This window comes from Bombyx mori, chromosome 19 (genome assembly GCF_030269925.1).
Source record: "Bombyx mori chromosome 19, ASM3026992v2".
NCBI lineage: Eukaryota > Metazoa > Arthropoda > Insecta > Lepidoptera > Bombycidae > Bombyx > Bombyx mori.
The window spans coordinates 8,478,392-8,502,445 of record NC_085125.1 but is presented as its reverse complement, the minus strand read 5'-3'; the positions used below and the strand labels follow the sequence as shown (position 1 = coordinate 8,502,445).

The 24,054-nt window shown below is 41.0% G+C and overlaps 1 protein-coding gene across 1 annotated transcript in view; it reads left to right on the top strand.

Moving 5' to 3' along the window:
• The first annotated feature begins 4,713 nt into the window (after positions 1-4,713).
• Positions 4,714-24,054, top strand: part of LOC119629997 (ejaculatory bulb-specific protein 3-like) — a 32,129-nt gene continuing 12,788 nt past the window's right edge. Inside the window, exon 1 of the mRNA XM_062674027.1 lies at positions 4,714-4,928. The gene's annotated coding sequence lies outside the window, so the exon portion shown is untranslated. The remainder of the gene's footprint in view (positions 4,929-24,054) is intronic.

The window sequence follows — 24,054 nt, the reverse complement described above, 5'->3', positions numbered from 1 at the left end:
AATAAAAAAAAACATATACACAAAGTCAAATACGTAAGCAAATGAATTTTGATCGAGTGCTCTATTATAACACAATACAGTAGTGTAACATAAATATGTTTTCCATTACATACTAATGTTTAGTTAAGTAATACCTCACAAAAGAGATAAAAATAGAGGTCCTATTTTACTGAAAGGGAAATGCAACGCATTTTCCTTCTTTTTTATATAGTTCAACCTAAGAGGCATCCATCACGCAAAGTAGACATTTCCGGGTTGCCTTCTCTTTGATGGTAGTAATCTAGAATAGTTTATATGGGAGAAAAAAAAAACAAAAAAAAAATTCTACTGTCTATATTATTTATTACACCAAGCAAGGCTTGCGATCCTCTGTTCATCGAATTAAAAACCTACATTAATATAACTAAATATTTATTTATTAATTTCACAATTTTTTTTTATCACTTTGTAATTCTCAGTGAAGGAATAACATCGTGTAATAAAAATCAAACTCGCAAAATTATAATTTGCGTAATTACTGGTGGTAGTATCTCTTGTGAGTCTGCACGCGTAGGTACCACTCCGCCTATTTCTGCCGTAAAGCAGTAATGCGTTTCGGCTTGAAGGGTGGGGCAGCCGTTGTAACTATACTGAGACCTTAGAACTTAGCTATAAAGTTAAAGCTATAAAGAAAACATTAAATAAAACAATAAAACACTGGCCGACTAATAAAAAAACAACAGCTGTTTTTAAATCTCAACCTCCTACCTATTTCAGCCTTAAAGTTATGAGTTCTGGTTCACACGTGCCAAAACTGTAAACGAACTCTCGTCTCAGCGATTGTTAAGCGGCTACCGGAGCATGCCATTTACGGATGTGTACCATTAATTACCCAAAGTATCAGGGACTTTTATAATTTTTCCTAGTGTGATTTATTACACGATGTTATTAAACCTATACCATGGAAGTAGTTCGTGTTTAACTATGATAGCCTTGAGAGGCTATTACAGCTTCGCCCTAACGTGTAGGTGAGCTCACGGGGCTTAAACAGGAAGTGTTGCTAACACTGGCCCTAACAAGAGCAGTGCTTCGCAGTCTCTACCACCCGATCGGAAACGCGACCCACTGAGAAAATCCGGTGAGAAACTCAGTGGACTGTGTCTATGGGTTAATTAACTCGTCGAGCCCTTCGTCGCAAGCGACGGGTTCGACGACGACGGTAACCGGTGCTTGAGGTACCTAAAAGCACCGTTAATGGATCAGGAGGATCCGTAATAACGTGCTTAGGACGACGTCGACTGTTTACCATTTGGTCCATAGGATCGGGTATGTAATTTCCGGCCGCCACGACAAGAGGGTTTTCGTGTCGTGCCGCCTCTTCAAAGTGGCGCAATGATGCCGACTGTATATACTTACTGACTGAGTCAAGCTCCAGGTCACCATGGAGATCCACATTCCATAGGAACCATGGTGCTCAGACGACTATCCTGCAAAAACGGGACCAGTTAAGTGTATTTTTTTATACAAATCGTGTCTGAGGGATATGAACATCGGCATAATCCAATCGCTTGGTACATATTCACCGATTATCCATTAAGCCACGTCGACTTCATTCATATATTTTACGGTTTAAATGTCTGCTCAATTAATAAATTAGTCAAGAATAGAACATCAAAACAAGGCAATTTGAAAGCGCTCTAATTAATTGAAATAAACTGTCATATCCGCAGTCGGTAGTAATCTAAATAATTATAATTAAGTTAATGTGTATTGTTCACGCGGGCATGGCTTCGGATGAATTGGTTGGAAAACGAGTCTAGGCACGCAAAACGGGCCCATTTCAACCTTATCGTGTCGCCCTTAATTAAGAGGTCCTTCGAGTTTCTCAATGTCACTGTGATCAGCCTTCACGGTCGCGTGACGTCACGGAAGATCACGGCTAATGTCAAGATCGCAATCATTATATATCTCTGACATCACAATACGATACATATAAATAAAATAAAATTTGTTTTGGTATTTCAAAAATTCTATTAATATCACTGCTGACGGGCTGTAACAATTGATGCTTCCTCGACTTACAGCCCGTATTATTTTCGAAACATCTGACCTAGACCCCGAATTTGGTTTTCATTGCATAGTCAGGTGAATGAGATCACGCCTCATCTGGTTTTAAGCGATTATTGGAGTTCGTTGACATGGCGAAATGTATGTGGCTACCAACATTAAAACATGAGGCCTGCCTCAACTGTATAGTACATACAACGGCCATATATTACTTCTAAATAACAAGTATATGCTTTACAAAAAACTGGATTCGACTGGGAACCGAATCTGGATCCCGTAGTACAATAATCGCGGCCGTCTCCCCAATTAGTCTACACACGCTTCAAATATTTACAAGTTTGATTTTTTAAAGCGAATTATCATAATAAAATCGTAATCCCTTAAACTTATAAACAAACCAAGGAATAAAAACTCATAAAAATTGCTTCGATAACCATTAACGCGTTAATTGTATACTCTGAATAAAATCAATACAACTTATTAAAGTTTGTAATGTACATTAAAAATAATTAGGAGATGGCATACATTTGATAAGCACAGATCCGCCTTGATTCCGGGTCTATGTGTAATTATATCTGAATTAATTAATGCATTCGAGTATAAATGGTATTTAATTAAACTGCTTGCGTACAAGGTATTTCCAGAAAACACTACAATAGTTATAATTTACAGTTACATTCATATAAATTTTTTTATCATAAAAAGTTATAGTCTTTTTGTGATCCAACTAATGACTTAAAGCTTTGAGAACGTCGATAGCTTAAAGCTGTGCGGAATAATTGGACTTTAATACTCAATGAAGCATGACTAGCTTTATGATTAATATTATAATATAGTATAAATTAGTGTGGTTTACTGAATTATTGGTATTACTTTTTTTTAAATATCAATAATTTCACTCGAAGAAAACTGCTTCGAGTCTAAGTATGACTAAGGGTGTAGATAAATTGCACGTAGTTGTAAGATTAAATAAGAATCATTAAAAAATATATATATTGTTTACGTTGTCGATGTCCATGGGCTCCGATGACCACTTGTGGCGGGTAGCCATCATACAACTTACTTATACTTGTATATATGCGCTTTATCTTGAAAATGTCGTAAGCGAGATTCAGGCATCTGTCAATTATCTTGCGTTGTATGATGGCTACCCGCGACATCACTCCCCTCCGAGACCGGAGGTCGTGTCATTTTAGTTATCGTTGTCCGTGCTGAGATTAGCTTGCAAGTGCCAGTGCTGCTCGAAGTCTGCGGTGAGTCGAGACTGAGCTTGAATGCTGCGCGTGTATCGTGAGTAGTCCATGTGTGGGCTGTGTAAGTGCTGTGGTGTCTGGGTCATGCAGTATGTAGGCCGGCTTGATGCGATCTACGGATACCGTGACCTTCTTACCGTTGGCTATCGTGAAGACTTTATCCCCACGCTGAACCACTTCGAATGGTCCAGTGTATGCTGGTTTCAAAGTTCCATCGACAGTACAGTCACGCAGGAATACGTGACTGTAAGTGGCCATATTCCTACACACTTAACACCAAATGGACCGACAGCTCAGTCACAAAACAAAACATTACAAAAAAAATATGTTAGCAATGTATTACGATTGTCCTCTCTTAGCATTGGTGGAAGAGAGAAAAAGAGATATAAACAATTTACAACATACACTTGAGCAAACCACTTGCGAGTTTGCAAGCGTACGTGAAAAAACTCGTAACTCATCTCCATACTTGTGAGTTTATTTTATCACAGTCCTATTCAGAACCCAAATTAGGAAAATCGTGCATGAACAAGTCTACAAGCTCCCTACAAAAAAGACTTTTTAAATACAATCACTCCGAAAAAATACTACCCACTTTTTTTTCCCTTCCTATGCTGATAGCCTTGAGAGGCTATTTCAGCTTCACCCTAACATTTGTAGGTGAGCTCACGGGGCTCAACCGGAGAGTTGCTAACACTGACCCTAGCAAGAGCAGTGCTTCGCAGAATCTACCACCGGATCGGAAACGCGACCCACTGAGAAGATTCGGCGAGAAACTCAGTGGGCTGTGTCTATGGGTTAGTTCGCTCGTCGAGCCCTTCGTCGCAAGCGACGGGTTCGACGAGGACGGTGACCAGACTACCCACTAATAGCCACTACATGGTATGGAACAACGGGCTAATCTCCCGATTGTATGTACTACATACTCGGAATCCAAACATGGTTTCTTCACTTAAAGTGCCTCCTCATCTATAAAACGAAATGGATGGTGTTCTCGCCTAAAGCTTAAAATTACCTATGCCTCATCTTGAATTAATCTTAATTCTTTATCATTCGCTGAAATGAAAGTCAAATGATATAAAGACAACAAGAGAATTTTCTAATAGAAGACAGTTAGTAGTAACATATTCGTACCGTATGAAAAAGACATGTAATAAAATTAATTCCATTTAAATCTATTCACATTTAGAGTAAAACGCATTCGATTATGTGTTAAAACAGTTATTTCAAAGGGTTGCCAGTTGTTAGAATAAAACTAATTATATATTTCGTGTGATCCTAAAATAAGGCCTAAAGCAAGACAGCTTTGGTATTCAAATAATTGTATTCATAATAAATATCAAAAATAGACTAGCAGATAAAAAAAAACTATAGCGATGAATAGGTATATAAATCTGGGGGAAAACCCGTCATAAGGAGATTAATTTTGAAATGTTTCGTGCAGCTTGTTTGATAAAAATAATATTTAAATATAAAACTTTATTGATATAAAATTTCAAACGTATTTTCCGTTATACTCGTAATATCCTGGCCTAATGAATAAGGCGCCCAGTATAATAGGAGTTCAAAACCGTTGTAAATATTTAATTAAGCACATTGTAACTTGCGTTTTTGTACGGTTTACTAATTGTTTATTTATGGCTTAGATGGATGGACGAGCTTTTTTTTTTTTTATTGCCTTTGTAGTCAGACGAGCATACGGCCCACCTGATGGTGAGTGGTTACCGTCGCCCATGGACTTCAGCAATGCCAAGGGCAGAGCCAAGCCGCTGCCTACCGAGCTCACAGCCCACCCGGTGTTAAATAGTTACTGGAGCCCATAGACATCTACAATGTAAACGGAATATTGAAACTTTGTCGCTGATTGATTATTTAGAGGTGTTTTGACCACAACTCGATTCCTTTGACCACCGGTCACTTTTCGTACAATCAATTTCAAAAAACTCAAGAAATCTCATGTAGTGCTTAAATTCGAGAAAATTAATGCACGCATCTTTAACTTAAATAAAAAAATTAATGAATCGAGAGTCCTTCATCAAAACAGATTTAGAATATCAGAGACTATCACAGATTTAGAATATCAGAGAATATCATTTATTAAACGAGGAATGAACTTGTAATTTCAATTAGACTTAAACTTTATTCCTCTAGAAACCGGCCATTCCGAATTAATTGATTGGGATTTTCATTAATATTAAACGATTGTTATGAAGTTTGTTAACAATACTGCTCCAATAGGATTATCAAGTTTGACAAGTTCGTTGCTATAATATTGGACTCTTAGCAAAACATCCTCGAAACGGGCTATAGCTTGCTCGCAGTTGTGTCAATGAACTGCGATCACACACTTGGACCGTTAAATCTTCTAAACATGTGTATGTAAACATTTTTGGAGTGAGTTTTAGGAATTATCACTTACGATGATGTATTTTGTGATATAAATGAGATCATCTCAAAATTAACCATACAAGAATGAATTGAGGCCCATAACTTTTGGTTAAGTTTCAATGTCTCATTGTGAATTCCAATGTTCGTCATGTCAAAGTTACAACGCCCGTCCGAGGCTTCTTTTAAAAAGAAAAAGGACATATTCTTAAAACTCCTTTTGAAAATGGAATTCGCTATGGAAGTCGTTAAGATCTGTGCAAGAGTATAATAAGCTACGTTATATTGCTGAGCATTCGTCTCCGCCCATGCGATATATTATTATGTAAATGATTTGTGCGAATTTCAAATCAAATTTAAAACCTTTTTTCGTAGAAAAAAGCTTTAATTCATTCTTAGTTAATAACGATCGTAGCAATCAATACGAATCAGACAATTTTTATGGACTACGAAAAAAAAACGATCGATTAATATGTTTTTTTTTTCACCCAGGCTTTGAGAATTCGGGCTTGACTATTATGACTATTTTACTGTAGTTTAAATTACCAGCTGATATACCTATGATCTGTCTTTATTTTTAAATCAGGGTAAGCTCGATTGACTTACTGTTAGCATGGTCGATATTTCTATGAATGGCTTCTATCTCTTCTATAGTATATTTCCTAGCCTGTATTTTTTATTTTTTTTATATATTACATAGAAGGGTGGACGAGCTCACAGCCCATCTAGTGGTAAGAAGTTACCAGAGCCCATAGACATCTACAACGTAAACGCCGCCACCCACCTTGTGATATGAGTTCCAAGGTCTCAGTATAGTACAACGGCTGCCCCACCCTTCAAACCGAAACGCATTACTGCTTCACGACAGGAATAGGCAGAGCGGTGGTACCTACTCGTGCGGACTCACAAGAGCTCCTACCACCAGTAAGCATCCAATGATTCCTGAACATCCAAATAATAATTGTTAAATTATTGGAATTACATATTTAAAACGTTTAAGCATTTACATGCACCGCTTAGGTATGTAATATATGTGGACTGATAGAATAGAACAGAAAAATGTGTGTAAATTCATACAGAAATAAAAATAATACAAGAAGTACAAAATAACGATTCAACTCTCTATTTTGAGTTATCGTTTTTAACAGCAGTAACTTAACGGTGTATCGAAATATATTTCATAACATAAAACATTTATAAGCTATGCAGACGTCGATTAAGATTAACAAAAAAGAACCGTGCTTATCGACTATTATGTCTATCGACTAAAATACCTATTACTTTAAATATATCTTGAATGTACGATTCATAAAACGTATTATTAAATCAACTATATAGACCTAAATTACACTCAGACAAACTATACCAGAACATGTTTTCGGAGTAGTTGGAGTTAAAGTGTTTTTTTTTTGTGCTTTGTTCGTTCATTTTGATTTAACGGGTTCCGCAGGATAAAATGATAGAAAATTACGTGCAAATTTCGTCTTTTTTGGCGACCCTGGCGACCCTGCCAGGATATGAGGTGCGGGGAGTAGATGTTGTTGATTGAAACACGTATTGTCTGTACGACGACTTTTATTATACTGACTTACACACTACAATTGCCTGGACGGACACGCTCACGGGATGTCAACGAAAATCAAATCCGCAAAATTATAATATGCGTAATTACTGGTGGTAGGACATCTTGTGAGTCCGCACGAGTAGGTACCACCACCCTGCCCATTTCTACAATGAAGCAATAATGCGTTTCGGCTTGAAGGGATGAGCAGCCGTTGTAACTATACTGAGACCTTAGAACTCATATCTCAAGGTGGGTGGCATTTAGGTTGTATATGTCTGTGGGCTCCGGTAACCACTTAACACCAGGTGGGCTGTGAGCTCGTCCAACCATATAAGCAATAAATAAAAATAAAAGTCTGCTGTTAAATGCTTACTGAAGCCCGCAGACATCACCGCGGGAATGCCACCTTGAGCTGTGGTGTCGATGTCGTGATTATATGGCGTCCTTTTGTATTACTTGTTCTCCTACCCTACTTCTTGAGTGCTTTTCGACAAAAACCAGCCTGATATCTGAATTCGACCATAAATGACAGCGTATGATTTTGGATTTAATCAGTTCCGATCGCAACACGGTTGAGCCCGGACGCGTTTTCCCGAGAAATTGTCGCTGCTGTCGCGATCGTGTGTTTGGATTGCACGACATTGTCGTTGACGTTGTTTTGCATTCCGGACGCTCTGTCGCTGGCATCGCGACCTTGAATCGGTAAAGCGTATTTCGTGTTCGTAGTTTTGCACTCGAAACGACAACTCATTTATCATTCACTCATTTCATTATTAAATTTATTTATCGTATTCGGCGTGCAAAACAGTCTTTTTAAAGACTGAACCCCCACTGCGATCACCGCTTGTTGTGGCACTCACAACCCAGTGGGGCCCCACCTTCCCCAACTCTCCACCCCAATCCCAGCTGACTGCCGTTTTCACGGCATAGGCATCCCCCCCCTACAAATCACTGCTGGCAAGTACAGCGCAGGGGGTATAAATCCCACTCAGGGGACTCGCCTTTCGGCGAGTTTGCTTTAAGTCCCGGGGACGCCCCCCCCGGGCACACTCACCATGAGTGACGCCAATGGCGCGCTCTTTTTTAAGTTCGTCCGCGATTTTTGTCCGGACATCATCACGAGATTTGAAGCCTACAAGGCCGGCCTTGACGCGCCGGCACTCCGCGACTCTCCGTTGTCGCCCCCCGCGCCGGTACCTCGCGACTCGCCGATGTCGCCCCCCACCCCCGCGCCCGCGTCGATCGCGTCCTCCGTAGCGGTAAGCTCCGGCTCCGACTCCGAGTCGGAAATGGAGTACGAGTCCGCCGCGAGTCCCCAACCGGGAACCTCGGAAGGGTTCACCACCGTCGCGCGCGGGAAAAAACGCGCCCGCGCCGTGGAACCGTCCGCGGCGCCGAAACAACCCAAGGCCGCGAACGCGTCGCGGCCTAAAGTCGTGGTCTCACCCGACTCCCCTCGCCGCGCAACCCCGTCGCCGCGCCCCGGGCCCGCGCCCGTCCGAAAAGTTCCCGCGCCGCCGCCGGTCATCCTGCGGGAAAAGTCTTCTTGGGATCGCGTGTCCCTGGCCCTTAAGGCCCAAAAGATCAATGTCATCCATGCGAGGAATATCCCGCATGGAATTCAGATCAAGGTAGAAACATCCGACGACCATAGGTCGTTGACCGCGTACCTCCGCAAGGAACGCATAGGGTATCATACCTATGCGCTCCAGGAGGAGCGTGAACTCCGCGTATTACGACCCCAAAGAGCTCGACGTCGAGCAAATTAAGAATGACCTGGTAGGTCAGTCCTACCCCGTCATAAGTGTGCACCGGATGCACAGCGGGCGCGACAAATTCGCGTATGATATGGTGCTCGTAGCACTAGAAGCCACACCGGAGGGCAAGAAAATTGCCTCATGTCTCCGCACCGTGTGCGGCCTATCGGGGGTCACCGTAGAGGCCCCCTACAAACGCGGCACTCCCGGGCAGTGCCACCGTTGCCAGTTATATGGCCACTCCGCGCGTAACTGCAACGCGCGACCGCGTTGCGTGAAGTGTTTAGACGATCACGCGACCACCGATTGCTCGCGAGTAAAGGAGACAGCGACGGAGCCGCCGAGCTGTGTACTCTGCCGCAAGCAGGGACACACGGCCAACTACCGTGGATGCCCCAAGGCTCCACGGAAGCGCCCGGCAAACGCGCCCCCTAAAACCGCTGGCCCAAAGACTTCGGCGCCCCGCGCGCCGAAACCGGCTTTCGTACCAGCTCCGGTGCCCACCGTCTCCGCGTGGGCGAAACCGTTGCCGTTCACAAAGGCAGGAACGACACCGGCACCCCAACCGCGGTACGCGCCGCAACCTCTACTCGCGCCGCGCCCGCGCCCGGTCCCGCGCCTCGCCCCGCCCCCGCGCACTCAAACGATTTTACGATTATTCGCGACTACATCGCCGCGATAAACATTGACCGCATGCGTGCATTCGCCGACGCCATGCGCAGAGCGGTCACGGCCGAAGACCGCCTAAACGCGACGTTCGAATACATCGACGTCATCGAGTCCGTCCAGCGCACGCTGGTTTGATTACCGGTAATCAATGGCGTGCAACGGGAGATTAAAACCCCATTCTTTGAAGTTAGCATTCTACAATGCTAACGGACTCGCGCGTCAGCGCGACCAGGTTTATGAGTTTCTACGTGACAATCTCATCGACATCCTTCTGGTGCAGGAGACCTTCCTAAAGCCCTCGCGTCGCGACCCCAAAGTCGCGAATTACGTCATGGTTAGGAATGACAGACTCTCCACCCGCAAGGGCGGGACTGTCATTTACTATAGGAGGGCCCTGCACTGCGTCCCTCTCGATACTCCCTCGCTCTTACATATCGAGGCGTCAGTGTGCCGCATCGCGCTGACGGGACACCAGCCGATCGTCATCGCATCCGTATATCTCCCTCCTGACAAACCCCTCCTGAGCAGTGACCTCGAGACACTGCTCGGTATGGGGGACGCGGTCATTCTGGCAGGCGATTTAAATTGCCACCACACTAGGTGGAACTGCCATCGCACGAATGTGAACGGTAGGCGTCTCGACGCGTTCATAGACGACCTCACATTCGAAATATTCAACCCCCCGACCCCCACGTGCTATCCGTACAACGCCGCGCGTCGTCCGAGCACAATAGATCTGGCACTGCTGAGGAACGTAACTCTGCGCTTGCGCTCCATCGAGGCAATGTCAGAACTCGACTCAGACCACCGACCTGTCGTCATGCAGCTCGGTCGCCCACTCAACCGCGAACCAGATACGAGGACCATGGTGGATTGGAAGAAGCTGGGCACGTGCTTAGCTGACACCGCTCCACCAATCCTCCCTTGCGGCCCGGATTCAACTCCATCCCCCGAGGACACCGTCGAATCCATAAATATCTTCACTGATCACGTCTCGACGGCGATCACAAGATCTTCAAAGCAAGTTGATGTGGAGGATTGCTTCCACCGCATCAGACTTTCCCCCGATCTTAGGGACCTCGTTAGAGTTAGGAACGCGGCAATCCGGGCCTACGATCGATATCCCACGGATTCAAACCGGACTCGGATGCGTCGCTTACAGCGGGAGGTCAAATCCCGCTTGAGCGACGCCCGAAACGAAAACTGGGATAGTTATTTAAAAGAACTCGCGCCCACTCACCAATCATACTGGCGACTAGCTAGGACCCTCAAGTCCGAAACTATCGTCACTATGCCGCCTCTCGTACGCCCCTCAGGCCAATCACCGGCTTACGATGACGATGACAAGGCAGAGTTGCTGGCCGATGCACTGCAAGAGCAGTGCACCACCAGCACTCAACACGCGGACCCCGAACACACCGAGTTCGTCGACAGGGAGGTCGAGCGCAGAGCTTCCCTGCCGCCCTCGGACGCGTTACCCCCCATTACCACTTCCGAGGTCAAGGAGGCGATCGATAGCCTGCAACCACGGAAAGCTCCCGGCTCCGACGGCATCCGCAACCGCGCGCTTAAACTGTTACCAGCCCAACTGATAACGATGTTGGCCACCATATTAAATGCTGCTATGACGAACTGCATCTTTCCCGCGGCGTGGAAAGAAGCGGACGTTATCGGCATACACAAGCCGGGCAAACCGAAGAACGAAACCGCGAGTTACCGCCCCATCAGTCTCCTCCCGGCGATAGGCAAACTATACGAACGGCTCCTTCGTAAACGCCTCTGGGACTTCGTATCCGCGAATAAAATTCTTATAGACGAGCAGTTTGGATTCCGCGCCAGACACTCGTGCGTCCATCAAGTGCACCGCCTCACGGAGCACATCTTACTAGGGCTGAACAGGCGGAAACCCATTCCGACAGGAGCCCTCTTCTTCGATATAGCGAAGGCGTTCGACAAAGTCTGGCACAACGGTTTGATATACAAACTGTATAACATGGGAGTGCCAGACAGACTCGTGCTCATCATACGAGACTACTTGTCGAACCGTTCGTTCCGATATCGAGTCGAAGGAACGCGTTCCCGGCCCCGTCACGTCACAGCCGGAGTCCCGCAAGGCTCCGCCCTCTCCCCGTTACTATTCAGTTTGTATATCAACGATATACCCCGGTCTCCGGAGACCCATCTGGCGCTCTTCGCCGATGACACCGCCATCTACTACTCGTGTAGGAAGAAGGCGTTGCTTCATCGACGACTTCAGACCGCAGCTACCACCATGGGACAGTGGTTCCGGAAGTGGCGCATCGACATTAACCCCACGAAAAGCACAGCGGTGCTCTTCAAAAGGGGTCGCCCTCCGAACACCACGCTGAGCATCCCTCTCCCGACTAGGCGCGTCAACACCCCCGCCCCCGCCGTTCGCCCAATCACGATGTTCGACCAGCCCATACCGTGGGCCCCGAAGGTCAAATATTTAGGCGTCACCCTCGACAGTAGGATGACATTCCGCCCCCACATCAAGACGGTACGCGACCGTGCCGCCTTCATTCTAGGACGTCTCTACCCGATGATATGTAGGCGAAGTAAAATGTCCCTTAGAAATAAGGTGACACTCTACAAAACTTGCATACGCCCCGTCATGACCTATGCAAGTGTAGTGTTCGCTCACGCGGCCCGCATACACTTAAAATCATTCCAAGTCATTCAATCCCGTTTTTGCAGGATAGCCGTCGGAGCCCCGTGGTTCGTCAGGAACGTCGACCTCCATGACGACCTGGACTTAGAGTCCACCAGTAAGTATATGCAGTCGGCGTCAATGCGCCACTTCGATAAAGCGGCACGACACGAGAACCCTCTCATCGTGGCCGCCGGTAACTACATTCCCGATCCTGCGGACAGTATGGAAAGCAGTCGACGTCGCCCAAAACACGTCATCTCGGATCCTCCCAATCCACTAACGGTGCTTCTAGGTACTCCAAGCACCGGTCACCGTTCTCGTCGAACCCGTCGCTTGCGACGAAGGGCTCGACGAGTAAATTAACTCCCAGACACAGCCCACTGAGTTTCTCGCCGGATCTTCTCAGTGGGTCGCGTTTCCGATCCGGTGGTAGATTCTGCGAAGCACGGCTCTTGCCAGGGTTCGTGTTAGCAACGTCATCAGGTTTGAGCCCCGTGAGCTCACCTACAAAAGTTAGGGTTACGCTGACATAGCCTCTCAAGGCTCTCAGCTTAGGTAGGAAAAAAAAAAAAAAAAAAAAAAATGGATTTAATTTTGTATTGAATTTTCTTCTCGTTTAGAATTTTACATTTTGAAAAAAAAAAAGAAACTAAATTCTCTTCTCGTTTTGAATTTTGAATTTTACATTTAATAAAAAAGAAGAAACTAATTGTTTCTCTTTTATTGGTAACATTTATTGGTAAAGCTCGCTATTAACTATGTTATCGATATTTCGTTGTCTTAAGAAAATAAGAAAAACGTCTGAGAAACAAAAGAAAAAATCGTCTGAAGAAAAAATTACTTGGCCTATTTTATCAATATCCTTTTTTTTATGATTGAAGGATTACTGGTGGCCCGAAGGCCTTTCCAGTTTCACCGGAACAGGTGGGCGAGCAAATGCTCTGCCAGGAGGGGTGGGATTTGCTAACAACTGCCCGAGCACCTCCGAAGGAGACCTAACAGCTCAAGAGTAGCTGCTTCGCGAATGAATCTACTACCGGATCGGAATCGCGACCCGCTGAGAAGATCCGGCGAGAAACTCAGCGAGCTGATTCATGAGTTAGGTTGCACGGCGAACTCTTTGTCGAGTTCGACGAGTACGGTTACCGAGGTCCCTAAGCCTGCTCCTAGTGTTAGAGCTAAAGGCGTCTAATGCAAAGGTTATTGGATCTGATGGATCCGTAAGGACGTGTCTAGGGCGTCGACGGTGACTGGCTCCTGCGTGATCAGGATTCGGGGAGTAGTCAGCGGCGGCAACGATAAGGCGATTATCATGACACATAACCTTATCGAAGGACCGTTCCGACGCTGACTTCATGTACTTCTGGATAGATTCGAGGCCCAGGTCGTCGTGTAGGTCAACGTTCCTCACGAACCACGGAGCTCCGACGGCTAACCTGCAAAAGCGGGATTGTAGAGATTGGAGGGTGTCTATGTGTGTGCGGGCCGCGTGAGCGAACACCACACTCGCGTAAGTCGTGACGGGCCTTATGCAAGTTTTGTAAAGTGTCACCTTGTTCCGAGGGGACATTTTACTCCGCTTACAGATCATGGGGTAGAGTCTACTGAGAATAAACGCGGCACGGTCACGGACTGATTTTATATGCGGGCGGAATGTCATCGATGCGTCCAGGGTAACGCCCAGGTACTTGACCTTCCTGGCCCAGGGTATGGGTTGTCTAAAGAGAGTAATCGGGGGTGTGAGATTCCTCCTCCTAATCCGGGAGGAAATCCGTGTGGAGCTTCCCCTCTGAAATAGCACCGCAGTACTTTTCGCTGGGTTGATGTCTATGCGCCATTTTCGGAACCACTGTCCTTGGGCTAGGGCTGCGCTCTGAAGCTTCTTCGCGATTAGGGACTTGTTTCTACTGGAATAGTAAACAGTCGTGTCGTCGGCGAATAAAGCTAAATGGGTCGGCGGCGACCGGGGAATATCGTTAACGAATAAGTTAAATAGGAGGGGTGAGAGGACAGAGCCTTGCGGGACTCCAGCTGTGAGAGGTCGTGGGGAGGAGCGGGTTCCCTCGACTCGATATCGAAAAGAGCGGTTTGACAAGAAGTCCCGTATGATGAGCACGAGACTATCCGGCACGCCCATGTTGAATAGTTTGAAAATCAAACCGTTGTGCCAGACTTTGTCGAACGCTTTTGCGACGTCGAAGAAGAGAGCTCCCGTGTATAACGGTTTTGGTCGATTAAGCCCCACAAGAATGTGCTCCGTGCGGCGGTGCACTATAGAGGTGTTCGGGACACTATAGAGGTGTTCGGTTCGATTTCTCTGCTCCCGTAAATAAATTAATTAAAAATAAACTAACACTTCATAATATCATTGCAACATATCAAAGTAGTGTTAAAGGTGTATAAATAAGTAAACTATATTATAAATAGTGCTTTAAAACGTTATTTAATTGATTGTTAACGTTATAATATTGCTTGGTGAGTGTGTAATATTTTGTAATTTGAGGGTAATCTGACCGGCAACTTCGTAAATTTTCTTTACATACTTTATTGTAATTTATTTTAAAATGATGACTCGCAGCATCAAATCTCGTCAGGTTGATGAACAGCTTCGTATTGCTTTAGAACAATTAAAAAATACTCGCGAAAAATATGATATACTTTTACAAGAAAGTGAACAAAATGAAGAGGAGATGCTGTCAGTCATCTCTAAGAATACTGACCTTAAAAAACAATTGTCTCAGCTCTTCATTGAACACAGTGAAGCTCTTGAGACCAACCAGAAGTTGCAGGATACGATTAACACCTTTTCTCAATGCAGTGATGAATTTTGTGATTCATTGAAAATCACCGCTGAGTTGAGACATAAATTGGCTGAGGCTGATGATTGTATTTCTGACTTGCGGTCAGAGCTATGTAAACTTAAGGAACAGCAGCCTCAGAGCTTATATTCGGAACTGGTTAAGAGCGAACCCTCTTTGGTTGCTGTAGATACTGCCTTGAATTTTGACATAACTACTATTGATCTGACTGGTAGTGATGCAGAGACCTCAGAGCGCTCCCAGTTAGTTTTAAGTAAAAATAAAGTAAGGAAATATGTTAAAATTAATAAATTAATATATAAGACTCAACGTAAATTGAGAAATTACAAGTCTCAGGATTACATCAAGCTCATTTGCAAGCAGAGAACTTCACTTTCACACCAGGTTGCTGTATTGACTGAACAGAGTCAACAAATTCATCACAAACACTTGGAAGAAATAGAATGTTTATCTACACAAATAAACAATTTAAAGTCAAGTTTAGAGAACATTACATTAAACTATGAACTAGCACAGAGGGACATTAGTGAGCATGTGTTGGCAATGGACAATTTAATTGATACTTGTAATTATAATCAACAGCGTTTTGACTCTTTGACAATGCAGTACGCTGAATGTAAATGCTCTGCATCGGGTTGTCAGGAGCTACCACATGTTGAAATTCAAAAACATAATGTGTCTACTCTTTCAGTGCTAGAGTCTCAAACCAATGATATTGTGAAGGCAGCACCTATCTGTATACCTACTACTGCATCTTCACAAGTTTCTAGAGAAGACAAAATTAAAATTAAAATTTTTAGTGATGAGCTGGGGAAACAGATGGGTGTGGCATTACATGACCTTTGTTTTGGACAACATGTGATTAATTACTGTATGCCAGGTGCTAATCCAGCACAAATATTTGATAAGATTTTAAATACCACACATTGTCTAAACACTGTCATAATAATTATGTTAGGGAGGAGAGAAAACGTTAACCAAAAACAAATTTTGCATTATGTTGAAAAAGTTAATATGTTAAATATTAAAAAACTTATTATGTTCACTTTTGCTTACTTGCAAGACTTACCGACAGAAAACAAAATTAGATTTAATATTAATAATGCAATTTATAATGCTTTTGATAATAATAACTGCACCTTGACATCCAAAAAATATGCATTTAAATTAATAGACATAAATAATATAATAAATTTTAGAAATTTAAGGACATCAAAAAATGACTTATTTAAATTAAGTAATAAAAATTTTAGACAAGTAGCAACATCGCTACAGTATTTTATACACAATTTCCTAGCTATAAATTTAGCTAAAAAAATACCTGCTTCTATTGAGCAGGAAAAAAATTTGACATGTTTTAAGACTTTGGAATCTGCTTCCAATTTAAATTAATTGATAAGACAAAGGAGTCACACTCTTGCAATTACAAATCAATTAATACAACTAGATTATACCCATCAAAAGACGTTAACGTTTCAATTATTAACATATTCAATTTGGTGCATCAAAATTTACAAGGGATGATGGGTAAAGAGCTAGAAATTGAAATGTTTTTAAATATGCATAATATTAATATATTCTGTGTTACTGAGCACTGGTTTAGAAATTATGAATTATTGTTTAATTTTAATGATCACCAGTTGTCAAGTTCCTTCTGCAGAGAGAACGCTATTCGCGGTGGCTCACTGATTCTCGTTAGTAAATGTTTGAAATGTAAGGAACGAAAGGATGTAGTGGCCCTCTCTGTTGAGAGAATTATTGAAATTTCCTGTGTTGAGCTTGAGCACCTCATTGTTGTCTGCGTCTACAGACCTCCTGATGCGTTATATGATTCTTTTGAAAATATTTTGGAAAATGCATTGCTGAAGCTTTCTGTTTCTAATAAACAAATTTTTGTATGTGGTGATTTTAATATTAATCTTTTAGAAAACACAAATACCACTATTAGATTCAGAACACTGTTAAAGTCATATAACCTCCCAAATTTATTTTTAGAGCCTACTAGGACAACGACCACATCGGCAACATGTTTAGATAACATATTTACAAATGTAACACCGATTAACAAAAAAATTATTAATCAGTTAACATCAGATCATAGTGGACAATTTGTGTCTTTTGAATCTAATATCAATTCTATAGATAAAAATACTCTTGTGATTGTTCCTATTAATAAAAAACGAATTGAGAAGTTTAGAAAAAATATTAAGCAAGAACATTCAGAAATTATTTATAACCATAACCCAAATTTGTCATACCAGAATATGTTTGAGAGAATTAATTTGGTCTTTGCTGATGTATTTATTCCTAAAACTGTAACATTAAAAAACAAAACAGTGTTCAGCGAGTGGGCCACCACCGGAGTGTACAAAAGTAGAAAAAAGTTATATGATCTGTACTCTCAAAAAGCCTATAATAATGATGAAACATTTCATCAATATGTCAGGAACTATTCAAAAGTATTTAGAAAAGTTTGTTTAACGGCAAAATCTTTACATTTAAGTGATTTAATAAAAAATGCCCCTGACAAGATAAAGATGACTTGGAACATCATTGGTAGAGAAAGTGGAAAAGTCAGAAATAGTCACCAAGAATTCTCATTAAAAATAGATGATAAATTGGTAACTAGTCATAAAGATGTGGCTAATGCTTTTGAAAAGTTTTTCTCTGACATTCCAGTTTCAACTACCACTTCTCTAAATTCATCCCCCACAGCAGCTGAAATATTATTGCATAAACATGTCAACAAATGTAATGAAATTTTTAAATTTAAGGAAATTAATTCAAGCAATATAATAAAAAGTTTTAATAGCCTTAATGTAAAAAATACAGCTGACTTGTGGGGAATATCAGTAAAGGTTTTGAAGTCTGTAATAGACATTATTGCTCCTCATCTTGCTAGTATTTTTAATGATTGTATTAGGTGTGGTGTATTTCCTGACTTAATGAAACATAGTAAAGTGATTCCTCTTTTTAAATCTGGTAGTACTGATGACCCCTCTAACTATAGACCTATTTCAGTACTCCCTACGTTGAGTAAAATCTTTGAAAAAATAATTTTGACACAACTTTTAGAACATTTTAATTCAAATAACCTGCTTCATAATAAACAATTCGGGTTTACCAGGGGTCGCTCTACAACTGATGCAGGTGCTTATCTAGTCAAAAATATTTTTAAATCTTGGGAGGAATCACATGATTGTCTTGGAATTTTCTGTGACTTATCCAAAGCATTTGACTGTGTTGAACATGAAACATTGGTGAGGAAACTACATCACTATGGTATTAGGGATGGTGCATTGGAACTTATTACTTCCTATTTATCAGGACGGATACAAACAGTAGATGTGAAAGGTAATAGATCTTCAGGTACCTTGTTGAAAATGGGTGTACCTCAGGGTTCCATTTTGGGTCCTTTTTTATTTCTAATATATATAAACGATTTACCTAGTTTTATTGAGTCCCGACACGAGGTCGTATTATTCGCAGATGATACATCTTTATTATTTAAAATTAAACGACAATTACAAGTCTATGACGAAGTGAATGATGCGATTTCGTGTGTGGTTCATTGGTTCCGTATCAATAACCTATTATTGAATAGTAAGAAAACTAAATGTATTAAATTTACTTTAAAATGTATTAAACCATCTTTAAATGTGAGACAAGTGGATAGTGATGTAATTGTTTCTGAGGAATCATTGGAGCTTGTTGAGTCAACCGTATTTCTTGGTATAACAGTGGACTCCAAACTGCAATGGGGACCTCATATTCATAAATTGGCGAGTAAGCTCAGCTCTGCAGCATACGCAGTAAAAAAAATTAGAATGTTAACAAACGCGGACACGGCTCGTTTAGTTTACTTTAGTTACTTCCACAGTGTCATGTCCTATGGCATTTTGCTATGGGGCAATGCGGCCGATGTAGAAACGATATTTATTCTGCAGAAAAGAGCTATACGCGCTATTTATAACATGCACTCAAGGGAATCCCTGAGGGAGAAATTTAAAGAAATTAAAGTTCTCACTATGCCATCCCAGTACATTTTTGAAAATTTGATGTATGTTCGTAAACATATTGAGGAGTTTCCTAAAAAGTCGGACATACATAATAGAAATACTAGGAACAAACACAAGCTTGTTGTGCCGATGAGTAGGTTACATAAGATACGAAATTCATTCGGGTGTTTGTCTGTGCGCCTGTACAACAAAATTCCACAAGATGTTCAGAACCTACATATACATAGGTTTAAGAAAACTGTTAAAGAACATCTGTGCAATAAAGCTTACTATAAAGTCAATGATTATCTAGAAGATTGCACAAAGTGGGAATGAGTTGCTCGCTCCGGGCATTTCAATATTGTAGTAATTGTTACGTTATAATACTCATTGTAAAAAACTCATATTTAAAAAAAATAATGTAATATTAAAAAATTTATAAATAATAATTTATTAAAAAAAAAAAAAAAAAACATGCCCGCTGAGTTTCTTGCCAATTCTTCTCAGGACGGAGGCTAGTTCTTGTGAATTGGCGGTAGTTCTTTTGACGTTCAACAAGTATGTACTTTCATTTATGTTGAATAAAAATTTTTTGATTTGATTTGATTTGATTTGATTTGCACCTGTTGAACGCATGAGTGATTTGTACGGAATCCGAATTGTTCATCGATGAGAATGCCCTTGGATGAGACGAAGTCTCTGAGGCGTTTGTAGAGCAGACGCTCATACAGTTTGCCTAGAGACATGAGGAGGCTAATCGGGCGGTAGCTCGTCGGATGATTTTTTGGTTTACCGGGTTTATGTATGCCGATAACGTCCGCTTCTTTCCACACCGCGGGAAAGATACAGTTCGCCATAGCGGCATTGAAAATAGATGCCAACATCACGATGAGTTGGACGGGTAGAAGTTTAATAACGCGGTTGGATATACCGTCGGAACCGGGAGCCTTGCAAGGACGTAGGTCTTTGATCAAGTTTTTAACTTCCATCGGGGTGACGGGTGGTAACGCATCCGAGGGTGGCAAGGAGGCTCTGCGTTCTACCTCACTGTCTACTAATTCTACATGAATCAATTTCTCTATATCTATGTAAAGTGATCTTTATCAAGGTTTTCACTAACTTCAAGACCTCAGATGAACTTGAAAATTTGAACACGTATCCAGATCGATGACTAATTATTGTTACTCTGGCCTATGCGGAACAGGATTACCGCAATCTACACATCTATACATATAAATAAAATTGGAGTGTATATTGAAATAACCGCTTTTTACTACATGCATATGAATATATATACACCATATACACCAAAATAACATTTTTTACAGTTTCATTGATTTCATTGATTTTAGACTAGATTCGTACCGCGAGTAACATCGCGGGACTATCAATAATAAAATTTAATGTTTTCAAAGCGGCGCGAGGGCGGGTCGTTAACTTAAAATAAAAAATTTTGAGTGACTACTTTAGCGTCTATATATGCCTTTTTTATATAATGTTTTGATATACTTTGGATCTGTTTGTATGTTCTAAAGTATGTACGAGTATAAAGTTTCTAATTCTGAAAATTTTTGAGTTATCTGGTCGTAATACTGAGAGAAAATAAAGGAATACTTTTGTGTGAACGCATACCGCATTTCGTTTTGCCAACCAACTTTTCATAAATAATCACATAAAATTTACCCACAGAATAAAATATAACGCAAAAACAAAATACAAACACAGATCTTATAATTTATTATTTTACTCCTTGCTACACGTTCAGTCAGGTTATTATTATTACATTTTGGCAATTTTTTATATTTATAATTAATTACTAAAAATTACTCCAACCGATGTAAAAATAAATTATTTCCATAATTATTACCATTGTATTTCCCGTTGTATCAAAGAACTTCGAACATAGTTAATTAACTTATAATAGATTATCATCATATATTCAGATAACTGCCTCACAAGGTATAATATATAGCCTGCGCCATTTATCTAGCTCTGAAATTAGAAGTAATAACGTTTTATTCCGTCGGCCATTGACCTTTTTCTACATAGAGTTTTTTTTATATATCCAAAGAAATTAATAGATGCAAAATTTAATTTAACAATAGTAGACGAGCAGCTTATGAATCTAATATTCGCACGGGTTTTTACTTCACCAATGAATTATTTTTATTTATTGCTGTTTTATCCCGTAGAATCACTAATTTCACACACAATGTATTTTTAACACGTTTTTTACTAGCTTGAACTGTATCTATTTGTTCATATAGTGGAATAATTAACGTTATTTTGCACGAGCTTCGAGACGGCCAATTTACTTGAAAATTTGGATACGTATATAGTAAGACCCAATCAAATTATGTGATGTAGGATTGGTAAGAACGGAACGTAAGATGTGAATAAGAGAAAATTAAAAGAAAGGTAGAAGAGAATAACAGACAGAATGACAGAGAAAAGGAAGATGGCGAAGACGATTGAAAAATGAGCAAGACGTAATAAAAGTTATTAATTATTATTATAACAGAAGATTTTGGAACAGTGGAAGTTTTATTTTATGCGCTGCGATCCCTATTCTACCGCAAAAATTTTTTGAACAGGAGGAAATTACCTAGCTGCTGTATACGCGTTGGTGGTGGTAAACGCGCTATATTGGAATTGAAGTGACTAAAACATCCTATTGACCCCATCGATATATTACCACTAGATCCCGCGTAAAGGCGTCAAAAGTAACCAAACAAAACTGTGCTTAGATTCATATTAAGCACTGTTTTGCCGTCAGTGTCACGCCGACCGTCGAGTGAAACGATCCTAAAATGCGCTGTAAAAAGATGTAAAAAACACGTTTATAAAGAGAAAACAACATGAAATTTAGTATTTTTGGTAAGTTTTATAATTTTTATTAACAGATAGTGATAAATATTTGAAATAAATCAGTTATTCTTACCAAATTAGTACTTCAAGAAATTAAATCCTATTATTTTGCTTCGCAGTTATTTCTTTCGCACACATAATAACGGTTACATGCAAGACAAGGATGAAATAGGGCTATTTCAGAACAAGTGTAGTGGAGTCACATAATTTATAATTTTTTTATTATTTTTTATTGCTTAGATGGGTGGACGAGCTCACAGCCCACCTGGAGCTAAGTGGTTATACTGGAGCCCATAGACATCTACAGCGTATTTACGTTGCCATTTGCGCATTTGCGCCACCCACCTTGAAATATAACTTCTAAGGTCTCAAGTATAGTTACAACGGCTGCCCCACCCTTCAAACCGAAATGCATTACTGCTTCACGGCAGAAATAGGTGGGGTGGTGGTACCTACTCGTGCGGACCCACAAGAGGTCCTACAACCAGTAATTACGCAAATTATTTTGCGGGTTTGATTTTTATTACACGATGTTATTCGTTCACCGTGGAAGTCAATTGTGAACATTTGTTAAGTACGTATTTCATTAGAAAAATTGGTACCCGCCTGGGATTCGAACACCCCGTGTATCGCTAGATCAGATACGAATGCAACAGACGTCTGTACAATGGACGGCGAAGTGAAATCTGTAAACTGGAATTTGTTTTTACATTTTTACAGATTTAATAACAGAGTAATAAAAGAAAAAAGAAGCAACAATTATTTCAAACCTAATTGCTCCAGTGTGGTTTGTGCAGACCATTTTACCGAATCTGACATGTATTTAATAAATAAAACAATTTGATGGGGATTATGTTTTTGTGATTTAAAAAGCTCTTGTCTATTTTCCCCACCGATGTGCAAGGTACAATACAGCTAACTCAGGTATAATTATCTATAGTTATACAATATTTGTTGTTAATCATATGGAATTAAATTGAAAAAATTGAAAAAATTGAATGAATATGAATTAAAAAAACATAATAAAAAATAAATGACTCAAAATATTCTTACAAAAAAAGTATAAAGTGCGACTCCGTAATACTCTGTTCGGAGCAGTAAAGTCTTAATATCGTAAGTTTAAAAGGGCGTAAGTAAAATGCTATGCGTGTAAATTTTTGCTTTATTTTTAAGGGGATAAGGTTAAATTTGGAATAAAAGTTATTGTAAAAAACTATCTTTTTCTGTCATTCATGGCGTAAAGTCGTAAGTGAATGTTAAAATAATCTAACTGCACTTTATTGCTTGGGGAAAAGGCATAGTTTAGGTTACAATTATTATATTATACATCGTTTTTCTCCACTTGATGGTGTAGTCAGATCAGTTAGTCGATGCCATTTTTGTGTTTGGTTTTTGTATGTGATGCGTTATCTAGTGGTAATATATCGATGATTGACCCAAGAAACCACGTTCGAAGGGCAAGATGACACGTTTCGCGCGAATAAGTTTTTTCTCTCTACCAACTCGCCCACACTGAATTCCGAACTGGCAGTTGTGGGCTCCACGGCCACTGGATCGGGGGCTATACGAAATCCGCCTAGACAGTATCGCCTGCTCATACCACCAGGATACCCACACTCTTGTCAGAACCAGTACGTCACGGACTACGGTGTTTCATCACCCGCTTGCTCTTTTGTAAGACGCCTGTAGATCAGCTTACATGTCCTTATTTTCATAGCTAACAGCTGGTCGAGCACCTCCGAAGGAGACTTAACAACTCGAAAGCAGCTGCTTCGTGGATGAATCTACTACCGGTTCGGAATCGCGAGCCGCTGAGAAGATCTGGCGAGAAACTCAGCGGGCTGAAAAGAATGTGTACATCCAGACCTCGATTACCACATATCTTTAACAGACACTGAATTGAACCCCAAGTCGAAGCAACGGAGCAAAGAAATAAACTCTAAAATTTAATTTATAGATTTTGTAAGTCTATATGATGAACTGATGATATGATGATATACCTAGTCCAGTCATAAGTTCTG